Source organism: Bombus vosnesenskii, unplaced genomic scaffold (assembly GCF_011952255.1).
Source record: "Bombus vosnesenskii isolate JDL3184/JDL3185 unplaced genomic scaffold, Bvos_JDL3184-5_v1.1 scf7180000013883, whole genome shotgun sequence".
Taxonomy (NCBI): Eukaryota; Metazoa; Arthropoda; class Insecta; order Hymenoptera; family Apidae; genus Bombus; species Bombus vosnesenskii.
The window spans coordinates 1,504,660-1,529,834 of record NW_022883264.1 but is presented as its reverse complement, the minus strand read 5'-3'; the positions used below and the strand labels follow the sequence as shown (position 1 = coordinate 1,529,834).

The window sequence follows — 25,175 nt, the reverse complement described above, 5'->3', positions numbered from 1 at the left end:
ATAATTTACTTATTTCATCTGTGTCAGGAATACTGAGACGTGATTCTAAGTGTTGACAAATATCATAATACTCATAATATGGTGAAGTGAATTTTTAGACGGTTTTTTAAAATAAAGGTTTTTTTGTACATGCTTCGTCGATAGAAGCATAGAGATTTTGATTAAAATTTACGCGTTTCTGTGTTAGATAGTCTACACCAAAGATGAATTGTTATACATATATTGTACGACGAATGTCTTTTTAAATAAAATAATGAAAATTCGTTTTCAGTGTTTTTACATATCCCCTGATATATTTCCTCATCTGAACCTTAATAAAATTCTGCAGTATTTTTTATCTCTAAAGGTATAGCGTCTAAATATTTTATTTTCGTTTTACAGTGATGTGTACAATATAAAAAAATTGGTTAAAGTGATTTCTAAATTTTATTATTATTAAAAATAAGTAATTTAAAACATATTTTTTTAATTTGATTAATAATAACATAATTTGATTAATAATTGATAAATAATTTATATCCTTTTTACTGTTTATTATCTTTTTCATATTTCTTAATTCTATTTATGGATTTAATTTTAATAAATATGTATAGAGTAAAAAGATACGTATAAATTTAAATTATCGACTCTTTCTATAACCGTTATACTTTTTTATGGTATCAACAGATGGCACTGCTAACACTGTTTTAGTACCTGCATAAATTTTACAAATCTATATCAGTATACAATTTTTAAAAAATTAATAAGTTGAAATTATATGCTTGGTTTACAACATTTTATACTAAGTTCTTATGTGCAGTATTTTAAAATTAATCAACAATAATTGCAATTGATTACCCATGAAATAAGTATATTTCTAAATTATTTTAATGTTTGGTTTAGTGTAGATTGTTTGAACATTATGACCTGTATAAAAGTGAATATGTTGAAGTTTGGAAAAGATTAATTTCATTGATTAATTAATATTTATTAAATTGCTGAACGGTATAACAGCGAGGAAAAGGAAAATGTTCGTTCATTTTCAGAAAATAAGTTGTAAGTAGTAACATAACGATTTAATACAATTTTGTTCCTTTATTAATATAGTTACCTATATATGTATGTGTTAATGTATTAATCGATATTGTATCTAATTATTTTCGTACTTTTCCAACATAATATGTAATGTGAGAAAGAATTCTGTTGCAAATAATTATACACTATTAGTACTGTCAGCGGTTAGTAACTCAAGATAGAATATTTTGATTTTTATACGTAAAATTTCAATTTTTCCCTTTGCATAAAAACTTTCAGTGGGAAAGATAGATGTATATGCGCATGCGCTGCCTAGCGACTGCAATTCGAACTAAGCTTATAACTGGAGTTTAAACTCTTATGTAAAATAATATTTACTTTCATTTTTGCACGTAATGTGCGTTTAATTTTTATTATTCCCATTTTTTTGTGTAACACACAAAGATATTTAGATAAATATTTCAGATTTCAATATTTATGTAAGCTTCTTTTAGAACATCAGAAATTCCTATTCGTAGGCTATGCCAAACCTACTTTCTCACTGCTCCCTTGTGTTTTATATATACATATGTATATGCTCACTAAGAATACTTCTTTAATTACATTATTATAGAAATTATTGATCTTAATTGACGAAACAAAAAAACTAAACGTGCATTATTATTATTATTAAAAATAAATTTTCATGTATAATTTAAATACAACATAAATTAGCAATGTTTTTTAGCAATCTTAATAGTTTATCGTTATTTTCTTTAGCTAATAATAGTATATATTGTTACAATAAGTTTTACATTATATGTATATACATATAATTGCTAATTTCGTATATTTATAGATTTTAATTTTATGTTGAGTTTAATCAATCTACGAACCATGAAATTTTTATTAATTTATATTATAATATACTTTTTAACAATTTATTATGTCTTTGCATTTATGTACTCATTAATATTAAAATTAACATTATATTTATCAGTTTTCCCGATGATTATATTTATTCTATATTTAAAATTATTTCAACTTCGTTTATATAATAAATATTGCAATTCGTGTTATACTATATGTTTTTATTTATATTTGTAGTTTGGAAAAGATATAATAATGTTAAATATGGAGTTATTAATCACATAAAAAAACATTCAAATAATAAAATGTAGAAAACTTTTCTAAATCTCCCTTTCTAAAGCTCTCTAAAAGTTTATATAATAATGCCTAACTTTCATGATATACAAGTATTTTAAACATATGAAGGCTTTATTGAAAGTTTTGAATTCAATATTGAATTTATAATATTGAGGTTACTGCAAATTTGAATATTTTACTAACTTCTAATTAATAATTTGAAAAATGAAATAATATCTCATTTCATAAACACGGTATTACTATAATACCAAAAAAACAGATACTAAATTTTTAATTTTGACAATTAAGTTCAATAATTTCAATAATAATACAAAACTTTTGGAAATATCATGTGTACATGAGGTGCGCATTAATAATTTTACTTTACTATCATAATTTATTGCTAATAACTTCACACGTTTAATTTTCGAATGAAACACTTGTATCGTTTTCTGTTTGAGTATGCACGTATCTGTCTTTTAGTAATTGACCGTTTTAGTTCGCAGTGGCAATAAACAATTTTGTAGAGAGAACTAATTTGTAAGTCCATTTATTACTGCTAGTCGATAAATATGCAATGAAGTTCGAAAGACGGGATTTTTACTGGAAATTTTAAATTCTAACTCTAACATCAAGCTAGCATTGAATCTCTTTCGTAATTTGTGAACGGTAAAAATATAAAACACAGTTAAAATTATTTTACGTCATCAATCGTGTCTGTTAAAGCTATAACATTTAATAAACTTCTAGTTTAGACATTTGAATAGAATAGAAAATATGTAGGTGTTTTGATACTTTCTTCTCTCAATCGTTGTCGCATAACCTCTTTCGTTCTTTTGCATGAAAAATAATTTGTCATGTATGAAAAATACTTATATGTATTTGTGCTCGAGCGTGTCATATGTCATAGAAAATCAGGATTTGTCTCAACGATCACATCAGGAATATTCTGAACATTGTAAATTATAACGAACAATTCTGGCAACAATATCGCAAGGCTTGAATCAGCGTGCACAACGTCTCGTAAGAGCAGGAGAGCGGAACTCGAACTGTCTTCTCCTTCTATTTGTCGGACTGTGCTCTTATTTGCTGGCTCTTGCGTCCCTCTGCGACTCTCTTTCTCTGTCTCTTTCCTCCCTGTCGATATCTATATACCTGCCATTCCATCTTTGTCTAGCTTACCTTATATACGTACACACCGCATCTTCCTTTCTCTCTCGCTCAATAGGGTGAGATCGGGCCACGGACGTATTCGACAGGATTGGACCAGCCTCTGACGTCATTGCGTGGACCGACGTATCTCGTTGACGATTGTCGAAAGCATGCTGTTCTCGCGCCTCTATATATCCACCTACAGCAATCAGCGGCAAATTCAAACACATGATAAAGTTAGATTTCTCTTGTATTGCATTAATCGAACGTTACTTTTTCTCGTGCCTGGCAACGATGAGTGAATTAGGTACGATCATTTGAAAAAATTAGTCTTTCGTCTCTAACAGTGAATTATCGATTCGGATGGTTTTTTGAAATTCCAACGAAATCTAAATTTCCCAGATAGAACTCTGGACAGGCTGGTATAAAACTGTGAAGCAAAAAAAGAAAAGGGACGAATTATTAATTTCTCTCATGAAGGTGAAGTCCTGGTGTTTTAAATATGGATTTTTACGGGTCGTGTATTCTTTATATATATATATATGTATATATATAACATATATATAAAGAATACACTCCCGTTTCACTTGTATATGTATATACAATTCCCCCATTCCTCACGTACCATCTACGTTATTGCTTGTATTCTTTGTGCTACATAGAAGTCATAATATGCTTTATAAAACCGTGAACTCAACTTCTCTTGGTGTTTATTAATATAACGTTTATTATACGATTCTAAAATTTCGTTGGTATTACTAATTATAAGAGAAATTTTATTTTAAGTAACGAATGTCGTTTCTTTTAAATGAAGAGGAAAATTACTCCCATTTCAACGATATAAAACATACATAGCAAAATATTAGTACGTACTCTACATAACCTTAGTCTGAACATTGGCACAGATATTTTGTTTCAAAAAGTTATACGTATTCGTTCGAAAATGTTGTCCATTTTCGAACAATTAAACTTATTATAAACTAATATAAAATTTTTGACAAATTCAACCAATTAAGTGAAGAGAAATAATTTTCAACATTTTTCTATGGTTTTTAACAGAGGCTGCTGTGCTCCTAAGTACTGCGTGACATCATACTCGTGCGGACATAAGGTACCCGAAAGAGAACAATAATCGACCTCGCTCAAGATGAATGACATCGAAGTCTGCGTAAGCGGCTACGTGCTCCGATGTTGAGGAACATCAGCAAGGGCGCTAGCCGCAGAAAACAGTAGAGGTTAGGTATGGCCAGGACGGTACGTTCCAGGCAGTGGAGAGAAGAGTACCCGGAGAGAGCACCCGGGCCGGGTAGGTAGGTAGGTATACATAGGTAGGTAGAGCGCAGAGGCAGACGAGAAGAGACGACCGCTTGAAATCCCTTTCTCCTTCCCGCCTTTCCTGCCTGCTTCTCTCTACCGCCCGTCCGCCATGCCACTACGAGCGAGCGAACGTACAGCTAGGCCGGCACAGTCCTGTAGCCCATTTGGCATTTCCCCAGCTATAGCGGCGGTCCTGTAGCCCATCGTTGTTATCGTCCCGCAGCTGCATAAAGTCGGCTCTACCTCCCCTTACCCCTCTGACCCTCTCCCATGCTGTCGACCAACCGCCCGTCCACTCCCCTCCTCATTCTGTTTCGCTCACCTCGCTGCTCGACATCAACGTTTCTTCCTCCATCTCTCTCTCTCTCCCCTTCTCTCTCTATTCTTCCTTCTCTCACCCGCCTGCCGACCTGATCGTGTTGCCCTCCTTCCTCCCCCCAGCCGTACCGACGCTTCGACCAATCCCCTTCCTTGTCGCCCCATGAGCTCTCGTTGTCCGCCGTTCACTTCTCTCTCCCACGAGCCTGCCAGCCTGACGTTTCCCCCACCGTACTCCTACTACCACTAACATTCCCTTATTCTATATCGTTACCGCTAACTCACACACATATACCATCAGCAGCATTGGTACCACGTTTCTACAGCGACGCAACGGTGGCGCCGCCAGACAGGGACGCCTCGAAACGTTTTTACCCTCCTCTCTCTCCATCCGTCTGATCCAACTCCATATACCGCCGACGACGCCTGATGCTGCCGTGCTGCGGTATATACTCGCGCACCGTCCTTGTCGTTCTATCGATTCCCTACCTTCCTCCTTCCTCTCTTACCCAACCTCTTCTCATCCTACTCGTCATGTGCCCCCTCTTTCGCTTTTCTCTCTGCGTCTCACTGCCAGCCAACTTGCCTGTCTGCTTGCCTGGCTTGCCTGACTGCCTTGCTCGTTTACTTACTTGCTTGCATGCTAGTCTGCCTGCTAGGTTGCTAGCCTGCTTGCTTGGCCCGCTTGCTTCGTTCAACCTCTACGTCGGTGTAACCTTGGTGGAGAATAACCCGCCGTTCAATTCAAGGAATTATGACGGCCCCTCGATTTTCTCTTTTTCTATTTGCTAGCCCCTCTTTTTCGTTCTTTGTCACTAGTTTCCTTCTCTATCCCTCTTTCTCTTCTGTTTCGAGATGAGTAGAGAGTAAAGCCAGTTCTTTACTTTGCTCGTTGGCGCTCATCCGTGCTGATATTTACGCGCCTATGGGCCCCGTGCAGCGAGCGCCGCCATTACCTGAACTCCACCAATGATATCGTTCGATATACAAAGCGAGTTCGAGAATCGAAAGCTGCGTTCCAAAGATATAATTATGAAGCGATATTTTTCAAAGTTCCTTGAACATCCTCAATTTGCGCCGTACGTTGATTCAAACGACAAAGAAAACGTACAATTTCGAAATTGTGGCGACGCGGAAGAAATATATATGTGCTTGTCAAGAATTGCAGAAACAGCGCCATCGTCTGATGGTCGATGGTGCGCAGGAGTAAATGAATGCGTTTCGAGGTTAGGTTATTTGTAATATAATTCTCGATATTCGATTCGATATGTCTAATTGAACAGTTTGAGAAGAACTTGTATTTGTCGTAGCAGCTTTGTTCTTCTTCGTTAATCAATTCGACTATGCAATTTTTCAACATAACGATGAACGATGGCCAACCGGTTTGAAGGTTAGATAAAGAAGTTACAGCGGAAATCAGCGTACATTAACGAACACAGAGAACTACTGATGGCGAGTATGTTGTTCGATCGTTAATTATAAATACCGCGTACCTACCATACATGTTCTTATTCTGTGTAGATATATATATTTTAAAAACGACCGATGATTATATCAAATGTATTTCATCTTTGTGTTAATCTACTTTTTACAATTAACACTATATAAAGTCGTCTCATTTTAAACAATAACAATCAATAGAATAGCGTACATGTTTACTTGCTGTGCATAACCATTAGTTTATCTTTATTACGATAATAATCAGATACATTATCTTCTTATTTTTAATACATGAATTGGATCTTAATTTTTTAATATAAAGCTTCTTACGGTGATTATTAAATAAACGTATTTTTTATTTAATACGCAATGAACTTGAATTTATCGTCAGAAAATTCCGTAGCTAATCGTTTATTTCGAACGTGCCATTGTGTTTGCCTCTTTCTCTTTATCGCATTATACACACATATATATTTATTTATTTCATGACGTCGATCAGTATCATTATGCGTCTGTAATGAAATTATAGTCGATGTATATATTCATTCAATGAAATTTATGTACAGTATTAAGAAACGCATGCAAGAAAAAGTAAAAGTTATTTCATACTTGAACTAGTAAACGAAAAAATATGGCATTTAGGTTAATCCGCGTTACTAGACGTTGCTAGAATAGGAGGCACGTTGTCCGTGTTCAAACGAAACTTTCAGCGTAATGAAATTTGAATTTAATTAGGTAGAATGAAAATTTAGTTTTATTAATTATTTGAGTCATAACCGGAAAGTAACGACGCAGTTTCACGGCGTTCACGCCGATATGCACGAACTCACTCGTAAGTGCAGAGATCGCGGAGAGGCATGAACAAGGCTGATCGCGTATACATATTTCGAGGAATAGGTGCGGCAATTATCGCTTCACGTTAATTTTTGGTGGCTTTATAGGTGGCTGCATTGGCGTAACCAGTCAATGATTGATCGGCTGGAAATCTCGGCAACGGTATACCGGCCAGAATTAACCCTTGAGATACACTCCGTATGTCTCACGGGCCCTTCAGTCACTTGAAATTATCGGCGAGCACGGTGAGTAATTGCACTTTCAATTGGTAAATTATTAAACCCGTCGCATCTCGTTTGTTACGTCCGTGTTTTGATTGTTATTGAAATCCGCTACGGAATTCATTCTTTCTCCCTTCCTTTTTTTTTTTTTTTTTCGATAATCGTACATCCAACCATATTCACCGAATTAATAACAAGAACCACAACAACGACAGACATTCGAATTTCATTTTTTTCTTTCCTACGAATATATGAGTACGTTCTTTTCACGTCGTTAATTAACATCTGCCCCGAACAATCTTGTGTGATTTTGCATGTTTTGTACGAAAGCGGACGTTTTAATCGAGTTCACAATTGGGAAGGGGTTATTAAACGATTTCGAAGCGTTCTATTACATTTTACGAGGAACGTCTAAAAGTTGTTTTACTGTTGCTGATATTGAGGTTACGCGACTATGCGGTTCAACGCCGGCTATTTCAAGTATTTTAGTGCGCTCGTTATTCTGTTCGTTTGGCGGGCCGGCGCATAGAAATAGCGAAAGAACACAACTTTTTTTTCATTCGTTCTTGACCTTTCGGGAAAAAACGATCGACCCCGCTCCGCGTTCCTGTCGATGCAACCCTGTCGGTTCGTAGGGTAGAGGATGTAGGATATCGTTCGCGCGACATCAGTGTCAGTCACTTGTTGAATGTCGGCCAGCATGTACGGATGAGCATCCGGCGTGCGTCCTTGCAGTGTTTTTCGCTGCAGCCGCGCGCATTTCTCCTCTCCATTCGTCTGAGGTGTTGTACGTTGCCTGGTAAACTCGGGTCGCCGTATAAATACCGGCGCACATTTTCACAGGCAACCAGCTTCGTGAAACGGAAATAATTTTCTCGGCAAATATCATTTTAAAAATATAGTATAGTGACATTTTAATTAATTAACGTTATAACGTTCGAATAGAAAATATCTTTTTACCTTTATGTCGCTCTATACAAACGATATACGTGCACGATAATGGAATACGAAAAACGGGTTCATATATATTTTATATACGAAAGGCAATATTATAGTATATTACAGTTTACACGTAAAATTATACGAAATGGATTCTCTTTTACTCTCACGGAATTATAGTGCTGTTTGAACGTTATCGAAATTCGTCATTGGATTTCGATTCGAGGTTGAGGCGGAAGGTGGAAAATTGGCCATTTTTGGAAACACAGGCGTCGCTCGATTCACCCCCCCCGTTTTTACTAAATAAGTTCAAATATCAAAATCTTCAAGTTAATTGGAAATTTCGCGGAAGGAAATATTTTTCTTCTCTTAACCTATTAACCAGATTATTCCTTAATTAGAAACTTGCATAATCACGAAACAAAAAAGTAACAAAGATAAATCAATTTCACTTAAGTCAATTTACCCTTTCCACATTTAACCATGACGTGATTTATCGTTAACAGAAATACCTAAAAATATTATGAATCCTCGAATGAAGAAATTATTACGTCGAAAACAGATCGATACGGCGAATGACGAATATACTCGCCGTCCTCCCTATCTACCAGTTAAATACTTTGTTTTATTTATTACATTACGCTGTAAAATGCTCGATAATTTATCAAGCGACACCCATACGCGGGTTAATAATTCTTTGAACTATCTCGAGCAGAGGATTAAATACATAATGGCCGTGGATTATTAACCGAAGCTAATCACGATTTTGCGGCGATATATTTCGCAGGATGACTTGGTGGGATCGTTATTAATTGATTTCGAGAACGGATCGACCGCAAATTTATCCGGGCAGATGTAATTCGGGCTTCTGAAATTGAATCAAGACCGCGCGTTCTATTTTTAAGTGGACGTTCCGATGCACTCGGACGATGCGACGAGGCAGAGAATTCTCGTCCTCGTCGTTCCGCCACGGGACGTCGACAGTTCGCGATGATGTTCTACGATGTCTCTGGCGGTCGTTCTGCAGCGTTACATCGATGACGAGGAACGTGAGGATTTTACAACTGGAAAGATTAAGCGGAGATCCGCGGATGATTTTACCATTACGTTAATGACCCGCACCTCCGCGCTTTCGGCGAATTAAATCTTAGCCCCGCTGCACTGTTTGCGACATACGGTAGTTTAGCTTGGGGCTTCCGCTGGCGAAATTTCTGTCTCCACGAAAACGTACAGTTGGAGTTTATGTAAGAGGAATTTTGACAGACGCGTGTGCAGCTGAATTCGATATTCACCTAATTAACCCGAAGGCTTATGTGTTGCGCTGGCGTTATATCGCGACGTTAATTGCTAATGCGCCTGTATTTGCTTGCAGAGTTTACGCGAGCGAATCGAAGACAGTTCGATCTGTTATTCGATGGTGGAAATTCGAACTTTGATCCGACACTGACGCAACGTTCATGATAATTTCCTCTCGTCGACTGGACGTGGCGAGGCCACGTCCATCTTTTTGCATTTTTAATGCTGTCACGCAGTGCAAATAATGCTACGCCTGTTGACCTGCTTATACGACAAGACCAAATTAACGTCGTTTGTATATTTTGAATTTCTTTGAATAATCGTTTATATATTCGTGGGAAATTCAAAGATACAACAGCAAAATAGCTACGATATCCAAAGTATGGCGTTGTGATATCTGGATGAAGCGATGAAAAATCCTCCTTCAGCTTCTATTTCTTCAGTCGTGTTTGTATCAAGTAGTGAAAATTAATTTGCGATGTCTTCGTGTCTCTTTGTTTATTAATTAGAAAGTGTCGAGTTACGATTCACGAAATACTCGCGACTCGAGTAAAAAAGTATTTCCTACTTTCTAGACAGGATTTCGTTAACCGAGGAGTTCACGGTTTGATTAATTTAAATAATTGTATTCTTACCAGCGAAATCACAAAGCTTTGAACTTGGTGGCCGTAGGACAAATCCGAGAGATCTGGTTTTTATAAATTTCCTGTATTTTATACATTTTCCAAAAGACATATTCTATAGCTTGCCTTTTGATAAATTATTTAAGTAGCGAAAAGGATGGCGGGTAATTGAAGATTAGCCCGAAGCGTATAATGGAATTTCATTCAGCTTTTACGAAACCTGCGTATGAATGTTACTACGGGGAGAAATGCAGAACTTTCTGTTGTTAATGTTGCATGTCCCACCCACGAAGGGATGTCATATTTCGATCCTTATTTCTGTTAAAATGGAAACATTGCAGGCAAATAAAACTTTTATCATAAATATTACAGAGCTGCACTCTGACGAATATTTCATATATCTCGCGACTTAACTTTGTAATATGCTAAAAGATGTTTCACAATTGCCTAAGCAGTTTTATAAATGTATAAAAACGCAGCAACGGCACAATTACCATGTCCTTTGTAATATATCAAATTTCATAGAAACGAAAAAACAGTTTATCGTTTCACTCGTAATATACTTTCTAACCATATTAGTACGAACTTGATTACAATTTCATCATAACAAATGATAAGTCTCTGCGTTATACTAAACTTTAACACAAATTACACTCGAATGTACAGTCACTAAATGTTCGGTGAAAACAATCATGACACGTTGGATCAACTAGTTGATTAAAACAATCTCCTAACACTGGCACGCTAATATACGTGTCGATAATCCATACAGTTATCGAATACAACGCTAACACGATGGTTGTGCGTGCGATGGTTGTGCTGGTGAATCGACTGACTCTATCGGTGAACCGAGCAACGTACGGGGTCAAAGCATTGTACTTGAAAGAAAAGGCGTCTGGCTTTTTAGCTAGTTACGGAAGCCTTTGTACCCCGTTTTGTAGGTGCAAGGTGGCTTAACCGCGGTCTTAAAGGATTCTATTGTCACCGAGGGTTGCACTTGTTTGCTGAAGTCGACCTTATTCCGACTCGTCCGCATTTTTAAGCTACGTGTGCGTAGATAGGACGAAAAGGGTGTGCGTAACACGAGCTCGACTTTAATGTGACCTCATGACCCTTTAAAAGGAGACGACCTCTTCTCCGCAGGCGAACTTTGATTTCTCCCTTGGAATAGCGAAAATCGATTTCAAGTATAGCACATTTTTTCCCTTGTTCAGAAACGACGATACATTTTTAGAAACATTAGCCTTGAATGTTACAACAAAGCAGATAACAATTGTAGATATAACACGGATGGAAGAAACTGTCATTTGTCATCTTTTTGTCAATTTTTCTCTGTTAAAAAAATACCTTTTATAAATACTTTTTACCATATCCGTCTCTTCTTTTGTAGTTTATTTTTAATTCTTTCATCCTCGGTGCGAACAGAATTTCTCCTTCGACAGATAATTTTTATCGATGGCGGCTTTGCAGGAATAAGCGTTTCTTAGTATTAGCGACCAATCTTCCACTCTTTGACGAATTAGAAATTACTCGTTCTAGCAGAAATAAATGTTCATCGGATTAATAACAAAGTTTTCTTCCTTCAAGTTCAAGTACCTTCACCTTTTTGGTCAATTAAAAATTATTCATTCCGACATCATTCATCGGTTTAATGATAAAATGGGTATCGTTGACATTTCTTCAAGTTATAACATTTTCAGCTTCCTGATCGATAAATAATATTCATCCTGGCAAAGAAATATTCATTGGATCAATAAGAAAGTAGATTATCGACAAAGGCAAGGCAGATCTTCTTTCTTCAGGTTCAAACTTTTCAAGTTTTTTGGTCAATTAAAAACTATTCATTTTAACAGGAAGAAATATTCATCGAATTGATAACAAAGTGTTCTTCCTTCAAGTTCAAGCATTCTCGCCTTTTTGGCCAATTAAAAACTATTCATTTTAACAGAAACAACTATTCATCGATTTAATGGTGAAATAAATATCGATGACAAAGTAGATATTCTTCTTTCTTCAAGTCCTTCTGATCAATTAAAGATTATTCGTTCTAGCAGGAACAGATATGTATTGGTAATAAAGTAGATATTTTTCCTTCGCTTTCAAACATTTTACAGCTTTACAATCGTAGTTCTTGGAAAGTTTGGTCATTGATCGGCGAAGTCTACGATTTCGTGGTTGAACGGGCCTAAGCTTGGTCGAAAGGTTGTGCGACCTACCTGAAGTGTAAGGGTCGAGTTTACTTCGAAATATTGGCGCCCAGTGGTATTTGTAGCCTAAGTTCAGAGAGCCGGGTTCAAACAGGTCTGAACCCTCGGTCCCATGGCCCATTATCCCGAAAGGGCCTTCGAAATTCCTTTAGCCTGTGGAATTGGTAGAGTCGAAACTTTGTGTCCCCGTATCCGGTGTGGTCGACCCTGAGCTTCGACTCAAAAGACGTTTCACGTGTACACGTAGCTGAATATATTTAAGCCTTCTCGTCCGATTTTTCTTCTTCGTTCGTCCGTCTTGGAAATGCAGGTGGAAAGAACGTAGCGAAGCGATTGGAACGAACAGAGAAATTTATGTGACTAACATATTTCTAATCTCTTCGTCATTTGTTTCTACATTAATGAACACCGTCGTAAATCAGTTTTTATTTCTTGTTTTTTATCCAATTCATCGCTGTTATGTTTATACGCGGTTACTTCTTATCTCTCCTTTATTCGTTTTATGCGTTCATTAACGTGAATTGTAAATTATTTTTTATTTCTTGTTTCGTAGCCGATTCTTCGCTCCTTATATTTACGTGACTCGTTCTAATCTCTTCGTCATTGTGTTTCATGTTCATTAATAACGAGCTCTATTGTAAATTATTCTTTATTTGTCCTTTTCTACCCAATTCGTCTAAATGTTCTATTTACGCGACTAATTTATCTGACTAGTTCTAATCTCTTCGTTGTTTGTTGCCTCGTTAACGCGCGATATTGTAAATCATTTTTATTTCCCGTTCAGTAGCCAATCCTTCGTTCTTGTCTTATATCGATGTTTCATTACAAGGTTGTAGCTTTAAATATATATAGTGCAGCTAAGACGTGTAATATTAAATATATTTTGAAATAGTAGAAGGTCGTAGAATCAAGGTTTAATCTGTGCCTGATTTACGGTGACGTGGCTTAGTATAATAATAAGATAAATGTTTCTGTTGTTCAAATACTCCAGCTTCGGTCTTGAACAGCACATTTTGGTTAATTTATACGAATGATATAAATACAGCTATTTCTCCAAAATAAAAGCACGTAAATTGTGCAAGAAGCAAAATGATTTATTAACGTGCTTCAAGTAACTAACGATTATTTAACAGAGAATTTCTAATTTCGTAAGAGACGTATTAAACGCATATACACCTGAATCAATACATGTAAATACACTAACATTTAAAACCAAATGTAACTTTATGTAACCAAACAATTCACCTGAAACTAATTTCCTAACAATTTTTTAATTTCACGTATCAGTTTCATTCGTCTAACGAATCGAAATTAACTAATTTCAAAAATATCCTACGCAACTAAACAATTTTTTTTTTTATTTAATTCTTTTCATTCACAATTTGCCCAATTTGGACACTTGGTAGAATTTTTTAACCGTTCCAAACAATTGGCTAACATTTCCAAATTTTCTACAGAATATACTACATCCAACATCCGAAACATAATAATCAGACATTTTTATACGAATTCATTTTGAGAATATAATTAAACAAATAGGATCTCGGTAGAAAATTGCGTTCCATCGATCAACTATTATAAAATTATTATATCAAAGTATCGTATCGTATCGTGGAAAACACTATGCTTTTGGGTATTTCATACACACGCGTTTTGCAGAATTTTTCGCTTTCGAATCTCCTGCAAACGCAGAAAAATCCGCATTCTAGCGGTTGCGTGTGTAGCCAGCGATGCAATATTTAAAATAACAACGCGATTTCACGGCAGTAGTGTTCAAATATGAAGAGCGTAGGTGTTACATGACGTGGATATTATGTAATAGTTGTTTCGTTTCATCGTTCAGACGGCTAAGGAATATTCACTGGTGTAAACTAATGTGCAGTGTTAAACGATCGCCTATCGTCTATCGTATCATCGGAAAGTTAGGACACTTAGCGATGATACAGAAATGGACTTGCTTATCATTGTGCAAACGTTCTCGCGCCAAGCGACAAGTAGGACGCGGCTCCTGGCGAAAAAATCACACGTGTCATCCTATTACGTAGCGATTACCTGTTTTTTACGTAATGTGTTGCTTGGTATTTGTGCCTTAAGAAACTAGAAAAAAGAAAACAATCGAACATGTTTGTTCGTGACAAACGGAGGAACAATATTCTTATGGCTTTTTATAAGAAACACCTTGTTTTCTAGAAATATCTTCGAACATCGACACTTGTTGTTGCAAACTATCATATCCTACGATAAAGCTGCAGCTGAAAACCGAACGACGTGAAGGCGGATTAACGAGCAAGATTAAAGATTCCTAAGGAATTATCGAAATCTTAGAGAAATGAATAATAATAATCAATCAATCTGCTATTAGCTTCCTGTTTAATTTATCCCAGATAACTTTAACGGGATGTAGATCAGAAGATCGTGTGAATTGATACGTGTACGTAATTGCTAATCCACCGTTTCCCTACAACTCCAGCAAATATCTTTTGTAAATAACTTTCTTATCTGTTTCCTATCGAAAACTGCACGATCTCGTCTTACCGTGTTATTCTGCAGCAATTTTTATCGGCTAATTATTTTCCTGCTAGTAGTGCCTCTGTTATCGCATTCTTCGCCAGACTAAGAGATCCTCTCGCGTAGCTGTATATCTATATTTTTGTCTTTTATATAGAAATATCGAGGAGCAATAGCAAAATTTGCCAATTGTTACACAGCTCTTTGTCTCCTTCTTCCCGGCGTTTTATTCTTTTTAACGCGATCGTACGCATTAGGGTCAGTAGGGTGCCGCCACTTTGTGTCACCATCTTGATTCATTACGCAGGAATGCTGGATTCGTGACTGGAGGTCGTTAGCACGAAAACCTGTCCGCACTTTTGATGAATTATTATTTTTTCCCCATTAATGCTCATTCCACGCAATGAATACGAAATGCGGCCGGTCCAATTCCAGATATACGCGTGTGCCGAAAACACTTTATCGATCGTAACACGGGATGTTGCTGCTTGAAAAGAAATGTTAATATCCAGCGTATATGTTGGATTTAAAAAAAAAAAGAAAAAAAAAACGAAGCGAGAAGAAACTTATAATTTAGCAGGAATTACGTACTCAGGACGGAGTTTTCGCTTACGTAACATTCAGCCTTAGTTCCATTTCTCTTATTTTTCGAAGCTCAGGTCGCCAGCGTTTATCAAAGAGCCAATGAAAATGATTCGAAACGGGCATTTCACTCTCCATTTCGAGTGGAACCGGTACGATAGCTGGAACCGCGATCGATTTTTACAGTCAGGTTTGTTATCGTAAATTCTCATTAAACCGACTGTAATATTCGGATCGAGCGGTTTCCGGATGCCGGTGGGCACGCGTAAATCCGAAATTTACTTTTAATCTGCGAAAACAGGGCGAGGAAAAAAAGAAGCGGGAAAGAGGAGGAGCAGGAGGAGGAGGGCGGGAGTGGAAAAAAAAAAGAAAAGGTTAGAGAAAAGAAAAGAAATGGCGGTTCTTCGTCATGCTTAACCACGGCAATTTTTCAGCAACGCTTTCTGGGTCAGAGAATTTTCTTTCCGGCTTTATTCACGACGCGGTAATTGCATCGTAGTCAAAAAGTCAATTTAATTAAGGAACAACGAGCGGTTGATGTAAGGCGACGAGACCGCGGCATCTCTCGAAAAGAATGCGAAAAAGAAAAAAAAAAAAGGAAGAAACCTTTAAATTTTCATAGAGGCCACTTTAACTCCTCAATTTTCCGCCAATAATATCGTCCACCCTTCCCATCTAACTCTCTGCCGTACTCGTACAACTTTTCTCATCGTGAATAACGAAAGATAACGATATTCTTCCTTCGAATTAATTTCGAAAGACTGCAAAGACGCCGAAGCTGACTCGCTACTAGCTGGCAACTAAATAAAGAAGAACTAACCGAAGATGGAAAAGGGTAGCGTAATTTTTGCGAGAAGCCGGTTCTACCCTTCGACCTGCTGGTGATCGTGACATCGGACGAAGGTAGCCTGTTCTACGGAAAAGTTTCCTCGATCGGGTCCCCTACGTCGGTAAAGCAGCAGTGGCGGCCAGGCAGGAAGTTAGAAGGGCGGAGGGATGCCCTTTTAGGGTGGTCGGTTTTAGGGCGACTGTTGGGAATCCCGAGGAGCTTCTCGAGGGGGAGTTTTTTGTCGCGTTTGTATTCTCGCGCGGCGCCGAGGGGGCGCTTTTTAAGCACCGTCGACGTGGTACGACTACAACGAGAATCCAGTCTCCGCCTTTAATCTGTGTTACTCAATTTTTTTCCTCTACTACCGAGTTTCCCGATGCTCGGCTTTTCCCGCGCTTTTCGTAATTCGTCCGCTGTTAATCTTCCATCGACGCAACCTTTCGCTCGATTTCGCCGAATTTAAATCGTTCGATTATCATGTTATTCCACTTTGCTGTTAGATCGTCTGATCCATTTGCCCTGCTTCAGAGGACTGGTCGTAGGTGCAGTAAATGACATCCGAATTCTTCGTGGAGTCTATCGAAAATTTACTGTTCGAAACGATCGGTGAGAATAGCAACGCAGCCGAACCGGCTGGCAGCGGAAACGATCGACGCATCGAGCATAGAAAAGAAGACTAAAAAGGAAACACCCAGCAGATCTCATAAGGGATACAACCTAACGAACACGAAGATGGTATAGCCACCCACATGATAACCAAACAGCCAAAAAATTCTACCAGATGTCCAAATCGGACAAATTGTGAATGTAAACAACTAAATAAAAAAAAAAAAAAGATTGGTAGACAATGTTACTTCGCAAACATCGCGTCTTACGTTCTTTATAACAGAGGAGGAAAGAAAAAATTATTTGTTTGGAAGAAACAAATAAGAAATTAAATTATTTTATATCTCGTGGAATTCTTTAAAATGGTCGATGTAATAAACTGATATAGGCTGACAAACGGGTCAAACGTGATCTCTCACATCTGAAGAATACTTTTTTTTTTATTTATTAAAATGTACAATCAATCCTCGCATTGAGAATTTTCAGTAATTTTTTCCGGCGTGGCGCAGTGACGTGGCTAATTATTTATAATAAGTTAATACTTCATACATTCTCTATAACAGAGGAGAAAAGAAAAAATTATTTGTCTGGAAGAAACAAATAAGAAATTAAATTATTTTACATCTCGTGGAATTCTTTAAAATGGTCGATGCAATAAACTGATATAGGCTGACAAACGGGTCAAACGTGACCTCTCACATCTGAAGAATACTTTTTTTTTTTATTTATTAAAATTTACAATCAATCCTCGCATTGAGAATTTTCAGTAATTTTTTCTGGCATGGCGCAATGACGTGGCTAATTATTTATAATAAGTTAATACTTATTATAGATAATTTATAAGTATTATAAATAAGTGAATATTACTTAATTTAGATAACTAATTGAATCTAGCGGGTCTGAAGAATACTTGGCGACTGAAATAAAAAGCAGAATTTCTTCAGCGTCTGTCGTCGTATTAAAATTGACCAGAGTCGAGTCCAGAGTCGTTGGAATCGAAGAACATCTTGCGTATAGTAATTTCTTTATTCGCATAACCTTCCTATGTTATTTCACTCGTTAACAGTCGCAGCACGGAATTACGGAAATACGAACGGTACAAACTGCACAAACTTGTTCGCGTTTTTTCATCCTATTAATTGGCTAGACTCGACTCGTCGTTAGAATTGACAATCTCTTGGACATGGCAATTTCCTTCGTTTACGTAACTCTGACACATTATTTCGCTGCTTGATAAACTCGTTACTATTTCGAGCCCGGAATTACGAAACTACGGAAGTACGAACGACAGAAATCTGCTTTTTTTATCATCCTATTAATTGGTCGTTCCGATCGAAAATCTTCTGCACACGAGCTTTTTCATTATCTAACATTCACACGTTACTTCGTTGCTTGATAAGCTCATCGATAGTTGGACTGCCTGGTATTAGAAAATTTATTTGTTTTATCGTCTTATCAATTGCTTACAGTCAACTACCTTGGACCCGATGCTTTCTTTATTTACGTAAACTTTACGAATTATTTCGCCATCGAAAGCTTAAGCTCTGCATTACGCAAATACGAGCACACGTTTCAAGCGTCTTCCCTGCGAGTTTATTTCACGCGACATTGTTGCAAATGAAATATCAAGGCGCGCGTTTACGACGCTAATTTGTGACGAAACGGGCCCGTTAGCTTCTGCCATATCCGCGTCACTTTCTCTCTATCGATGCGCATCTCTTGAGCTAACGCTACAGCGTAATACAGTCATTAAGCAGCGTAAAACGTCATTGATACATACCATCGCGTATTAGCCGGTTCAGCGTATGAAATAGCCTCTCGAGTGCAGGTGCTAATTTCGGCTGGCGAGGTGATGTTAATGGAACAGCGTGATCCGATGAATTTATTGATACGAGACATTTCTTACTAACAATTAATTCCATATATAGCTCGTAATAATTGCTCAGGCTGTTAGTCCAACGTCCGAAGCAATGGATATTTATCGAGTAATTAATTGAACGATAGGAAAAAGTTGCTCGCGTCATGCTGCTACATGATCGTATATAAATCGCTCGATAAATCATTTCCTTGCCATTGACGAATATAAATGGAATTCGATGGCCGAGATATAAAAGAAACGGAGCAATCAGAAGTGGTAGGATATTTCCAAATCCAAATTACGCGAATTGCATGGTAATTTCTGATCGATTTGCTTCGGTCGATCAGAAGAAATAATTGACACGAAAGTAGGAAAAAGAACAGAGTCGGACCACATGCCGTTAGAAATAGAAGTACGAGGAAACGGGGAAAAGAAAGAAGAAGAGAAGGAGAAAAGGGAATGGACAAACGAAAGTGTGGAAAAATGCTTGGAGGAACGTAAAAATCGGACCTGCGATGGAAGAACAGTAGAAGAAATGTGGACAGAAATGAAGAAGATAAACGAAGCGATGCCAAGGAAGAAAGTGAAGATAAGGAAATTGTGGAAGGAATAAGGAAGATAAGGAAAGTGTGGTACGACAAGGAGTGGAACGAGAGGAAAAGGGAGATGACAAAGTTTATGAAAGGAAAATGCAGTAGAGAAGCGCTCGTAGAGGAAAAGAAGAAAGGAAAGACACGAAGAAGAAGAAATGGAGAAAATCAACAGGATCAAAACGGAACAAGAAGCGTGGAAATACATAAACAAATATAGAAGAAGAGAGGGTATAAAATAAATGAAGAAGAATCACTTTATGGAAAATTTAGAAGAAACAGAGCACGAAGAGGGCAGAAAAACGGAGGAGCATCGAGCGCAGGAGGAAATAATGGAGGAGAGAGAAGACAATATAGAGAAGGAAGAGGTGATCTACCAACTACTTCGGTCGATCAGGATCTAAAAGTAATATTATCGTAGAACGTTTGAGAAAAATTCGAAAAACTCGAATGGGAGCACATTGGACCAGTTTTTCATTAGCTTCCAAGTGAAAGCCACGCAATCCTCTTTCGTGGAACAACCGCAACGCTAAATTCGCAATCCGTCAACGCGAACAAACTCGTAAAAAAACCCCCCTGAAAATTGATTCGACTTCTTTCAACTTTCAAGAAAGCCTATCGAACGAGCAACTTAAACGAACTCTATAAAAGCGAAGCTCTTGGCCAAAGGAATCACCAAAAGGAAGAAAGAAAGACAAACGAAAAGACAAAGGATGAAAGACCTGTCTACTCTTGCACGTGTCAACCAGGATACGTTCTCGCGCAAACGTCGTAAGCGAGGGGCGTGCGCAATGAAAGTCTGCGACAGGATAAAGTTCCTTATTATCCGGAAGGAGAGCGAGTCCTTGTAACTCTTGTAAATTCTCTCGGGGGCTCGGCGTTTACGAACGTTGGACTAATTTCGTCTGGCGTGTCTGAACGACGTCGTATCAGAATAAACCCGTTTGCCCGAAATTGCGGCGCATCACGTACGAGCGCGTCGCATGCCGCGCGTAATCTATGCATCGGGCGCATCTTCTCCGGGGCAATAACTAGGCAACCTCGTCAGCGGAAAAGGGCCTGGGCATTTAGGGCTCCACCGGCGGCATTGTTATCCGCGTGCAACGGCTCCTTGTAATTTTCCGCATTGTCCAGGTTTATCCTGTATCTTTCTTGAAATTCCCGCGATCCGCGTGCTCGTTCATCTCATTACCGGGCACAGTCTTCGCCGGTGCTCGCCAATCTGCCATTTCGCGGTGTCTCCTCTTCGGTAACGTTCCCTTAGGACTTGGCAGCGGGCTGCTCACGTGTCTCGTTTCTACACCGTACGCAGAATATCGCGCAATCTGCCATACGAATGAACTATCCGCTATGTAAATTATCGATCAGGTGTTTCTCTGCACGAGTTTCAGCTTTTATCGGTAGAACCGAGGTGGTTCGTACGCTGCTTCTAGAAAGGCGTGTCGTTTCTCTGACACAGCGACTCGATTGTTAACGCGTGTCGTTCGTACGACAGCGCAGAATTTGCCACATAAATTGTTATTAATCGCGAGCTTTCGTGCCACTTGTAGGTTTTTAGTTTGGCGGAGTCGGTGTGCCTCGCGCGTTTCCAGAAAGGTCTCTACCTACTGAAATAACTCGAAAACTCGCTTATTCCCTTTCAGTGGATCCTGTTTCTCCCGATTTCCCGATTTTCTCGATAGAATCGGAGCGTCAGCCTATAGGAAACTTTCTACACGGCGCCCGTAATAATTTTATTCGCTCTGTTCGTAGAACGATATAGAATTCGACGCATAAACGATCAAGCAAAGTACTGGTGCTCTTGTAATTTGCAGCTTTTATCCCTGCAATTTGATCGAGCTTGTTGAAAGATTCGTCTATGGCAGCTTTGTAATAAATTGATTGTTTCCTGTACGATTTGGGCGAGAACAAACGCCTGATATTTTTCCAATAATTGTGAATTTGTGAAAATGTCAAGATTGAAATAATCTGGAAATAACAATGACACACGCACGAGGCTCCTTTTGGTGTATCTCGATTAATCTGAAAGATGCAGTTCGAAGGAAATTATTGTCCACAGCGAAAGTGCATAGTCGTATGAAACAATGCGCGTAATTTGCGTATCTTCGTTGTTGATTATTTACGTCAGGCTTTTATGCCAGCTTTTATCTTCCATTAAACGTTTTCAGCGCATAATTCGCCTGGCTCTAGCGAGATCTCCGCCCTCTTTCTTGCGCGTATCGGTTCTAAGGTTGAGAATCGGACATTGATTGTTTTAACAGATCTTTGAACATGTTCGAGATAATACACGATGCTCGACGCTAGTTGCGCGAATATGTCGTGATCGTGCCAGTTATAGATCCCGCGATTATTCCCTTCTCATCGTTTTCTTGATATCTGCTTGCCTTGTACAAGTGTCCGGCAAACTTTTAGTGAAACTGTACGCGAACAATTAGGAAAACCGAATAAATCATCGAAGGATATTAATGTTTACGAACGTGCAAAAGTAGCGACAAATATCGAACACTATTTTCGAATAAAAACTTACGAAAATATATGGAAATATATTTCGTTATAAATTTATAATAATTTTTATTGCCTTCCCTATGGGATTACTACGTTCGCTTCCGTACAAATACCGCGCATCGTACGGTATCACAGAATATAAATACAATAAAATCCATGTGTATATAGACGTTTTATTCCATTTAATAAGATCGTAACCCAAACACACATGTACCACTTATACATACATAACGCACATAATGTTAGCTGCTCTATAAACATTATTACACAAAGCTTATCTCTACCTTGGCCCTAAATTCATTAGCTTCGCCTAAATTAATTCTCTCACAATCTTGATCTTACCCTACCAACGATTAATACATCAACTGGCGCCTATTCTCATGAATTTATATTTTCATTAGAGACATCTAAAACGCCAGAAACGCTGGTCGTACTTGAACGAACAAACACGTGAGAGACGCAAGTGACGCGTCCCTTTCGTAGGATCGGTAGCTGCTGCCGACTTTCATTCGGCTTTTCGTTCTTCTCTTTTCGCCGAGACTATCCATCATCAACGGGGTTAATACACGTAAGACTAAGCATTAGAACAGCCCGTTTTTATTTTTCCAAGAGATCGATACGACGGCCGCGAAAAAAGGATTCGTGACGCGGAAGCGTTTTGTCGCGTTGGCCGCTACTCAGGCGGTCAACGACTGAAACGTAGGAAAATCGATAGAAACGCGAGAGGATCGGCGATTGGAAGTGTGCACGCGTGGCGCGTCTACCGGCTGCTTCGCTTTCGCCTTCTCTTCTCGGCTCGCGTGCAAACCGGCCGTCCGGGGCAAGAGGATTCCAAGTTGCATAATTAATTTTTCTATAAATCTCTCGCCAAGGAATATCGCGAAATTTCCTCGTCGGGTAATATCAGCGGAGCTTAGCGAGCAGAGGAGAAAACTCGAGGAGAGAAAATTTCCCCTTCCGCGTGTGCGCCGGGCGCACGAGGGCGGCTAGGGCGAGCCGAAGGGAAGCAGACGGAGAGAAAAATGAAGAAAGAGAGAGAAGGAGCAAACGGCGCGGTGGCAAAGAACACGAGACAGAGGCGGAAGAGGAAGAGATCGAGGCTGGCTTGCGCCGGTCGTGAGCGCGACAGAGATCGGCTAGAGGCGAGGAAAAACAGGCGAAACGAGAAGAAAGAGGGTGGAAGAAGGATGGAAACGGTGCCGCAGGGAGCAAGACAGAGACGCACGTGGTTGGATAGAAGTTGAATCGGGGGATGCTTCTTCCACTCTGGTCTTTCGCGTCCTCGGGCAGTGGTGGCGGAAGAACGATTCCACGGAAGGAAATAATATTCTTAATAGAGTATGAGAAGGCGTGCATTTTCTGAAGATACTCGCGAAAGACTGACTACATTTTAGAATCACAATTATTCGAGGATCCGGTCGGTTGGGAACGGGGCACGCGAGAAAGGGAAGAAGCGCGCGGTGCTCGCCGAGAAATTCCACCGCGGCAAAGTCACTCGCCGGGCTTTTTATTCTCATCGATAACATCGGATTAGGCCAATGGAATTAACGTTTCTTTCGTTTCGCCCATTATCGTGCCGTAGCTGGCGGAAGAAAGCTCATATTGAAATTAAGGAAAGAAATCCTTTCTACGAGATTGCGCTTCAAGGTGTTCGTCGTTCCTATAGGTAACGAGAACATCGTAGAAGCGAGCCGTTCGATCGACGATGACCAAACAACAATTTCAATACGTCCGATCTTTTTTCTTTCTTTCGTCTTGCTTTTTCGTCCTCGCACTGGCACCTCCATCATTCCACGTGTCGTGGATGCCACTTATCTGGCACACGCACGGAAAACGGTATCGTTGTTCGTAAATCGTGCAATGAAATCGTAGAAAACGTTTCCACGTTTGGCTGTTTTAGTTTAATTCGTTATGGATGGTCGTCGAAAGTTTGATTAACTGCTTTCGCAAATATTCAACTATTTACGCTTTCGTGCTTTTCGTGAAAACATGGCGAAAAAGGAAAAAGAAGCAAAGTGAAGTTACGATAAAATACGGAACTTGGGCTAAACGGCAATCGGATAGCCGAGACTCCGCTGTATTTCGAACGCGCTTTACAATCGACGCCGTGTAATTGACCCGTTGACTCATTAACCCTATCACGCAGGACTCGATGTCAGCCCGATTTTCGCCTCGTTTCGTTCCACCTTTTTCTCCCGTTTCCTTTTCCCCTCTCTTCTCTGGCTGGTTGTCGCGCGTCAGCCTTCGTTCATCCGTGTTTACATTCTCTTTGCACATTGCGAGCAGGCAACGTGGGACGCGAGGGGTGAACAGGTCTTTTTTATTATTTTTAATTGCAGCGTTCATTATCCGATGCAAATTAAAATAATTAGACGGCTGAAGGACGCTTTTATTTTTCACTTTCCAACGTATCTTTCCATCTCTTCTTCTCTCTTCGCTCCTCTCTGTTCCTCTTTGTTGCTCGCTGTGGCCGCTTTTACTCGCGTCACCCCTTTCGCTAGACGCGTATCACGATCGTTTCGTTTCTTTTACCGGTACCGTGTCACTGGCTCTCCTCCCTTTTCGTTCCCTTCATCCACGCCGGTTTTGTATCTTGTTCTTTGGTGGCGCCACTATTTTAATTCTCTGTTCTCCTGCTTTTTCTCTTCTTACGGCGACGATGACGGCGTCGCCGTGCTTTTTACGCTTCTCCCCTGCCCCTCCCCCCCCCACGATGCACGGAGCATTCAGCGCAGCTTTTACCGCCGCGTTTCTGTTTCAAACGTTTGTAACCTTGAAGCGACTGTTGCCCGGTAAATTAGGGGTTTCATTCATGCGGCGCGAGCAGTCTCTTTGGTCCTTTAATTTTGTAATTAGCGGAGAAAGGTGAGGTGAAACACCGATCCGCTTTTCTTTCTCCTCTTCTTTTTTCTCCTTCTCTTACTTTGTTTTTAAACGAAACGCGACAACGCTGTCCCGAATCCTCTTTCGAACATTCGACAAAGAGACACGATGTTGCGCCGTGGAAATTGAAATTTACTCTGCCTCCTCTTTTTCTACATCCGTCATTTTCACTTGGTTAAAGGGTTTTCGTTGGAAGTTCAAACTTTTCGAGAGTTAAGTCACCTCGAGTGATTCTTCTTGTCTGCTTTGTGCCGTCAGATTATTTCATTTCCTTCGCTTTCCCTTTCCTCCTCGGCTTCTCACGTTTCGCTTCCTCTTTCACCTTCCG

At 39.0% G+C, this 25,175-nt stretch overlaps 2 long non-coding RNA genes across 3 annotated transcripts in view; one reads left to right on the top strand and one right to left on the bottom strand.

Moving 5' to 3' along the window:
• Positions 1-2,888: 2,888 nt before the first annotated feature.
• LOC117239067 lies at positions 2,889-5,855 on the bottom strand. Of its 2 annotated transcripts, none has more exons than XR_004494346.1 (3): positions 3,565-5,855; positions 3,331-3,490; positions 2,889-3,276 (listed from the first exon to the last, which is right to left on the bottom strand). It is a non-coding gene; the product is annotated as an uncharacterized LOC117239067 (long non-coding RNA). The 2 variants fall into 2 exon arrangements; XR_004494345.1 differs by having other exon boundaries at positions 2,889-3,490; positions 3,565-3,721; positions 5,559-5,855.
• A 172-nt stretch (positions 5,856-6,027) lies between these two features.
• LOC117239065 overlaps positions 6,028-25,175 on the top strand; it is a 112,355-nt gene continuing 93,207 nt past the window's right edge. The window contains exons 1-3 of the long non-coding RNA XR_004494343.1: positions 6,028-6,152; positions 6,240-6,382; positions 7,308-7,445. This is a non-coding gene — a long non-coding RNA (uncharacterized LOC117239065). The remainder of the gene's footprint in view (positions 6,153-6,239; positions 6,383-7,307; positions 7,446-25,175) is intronic.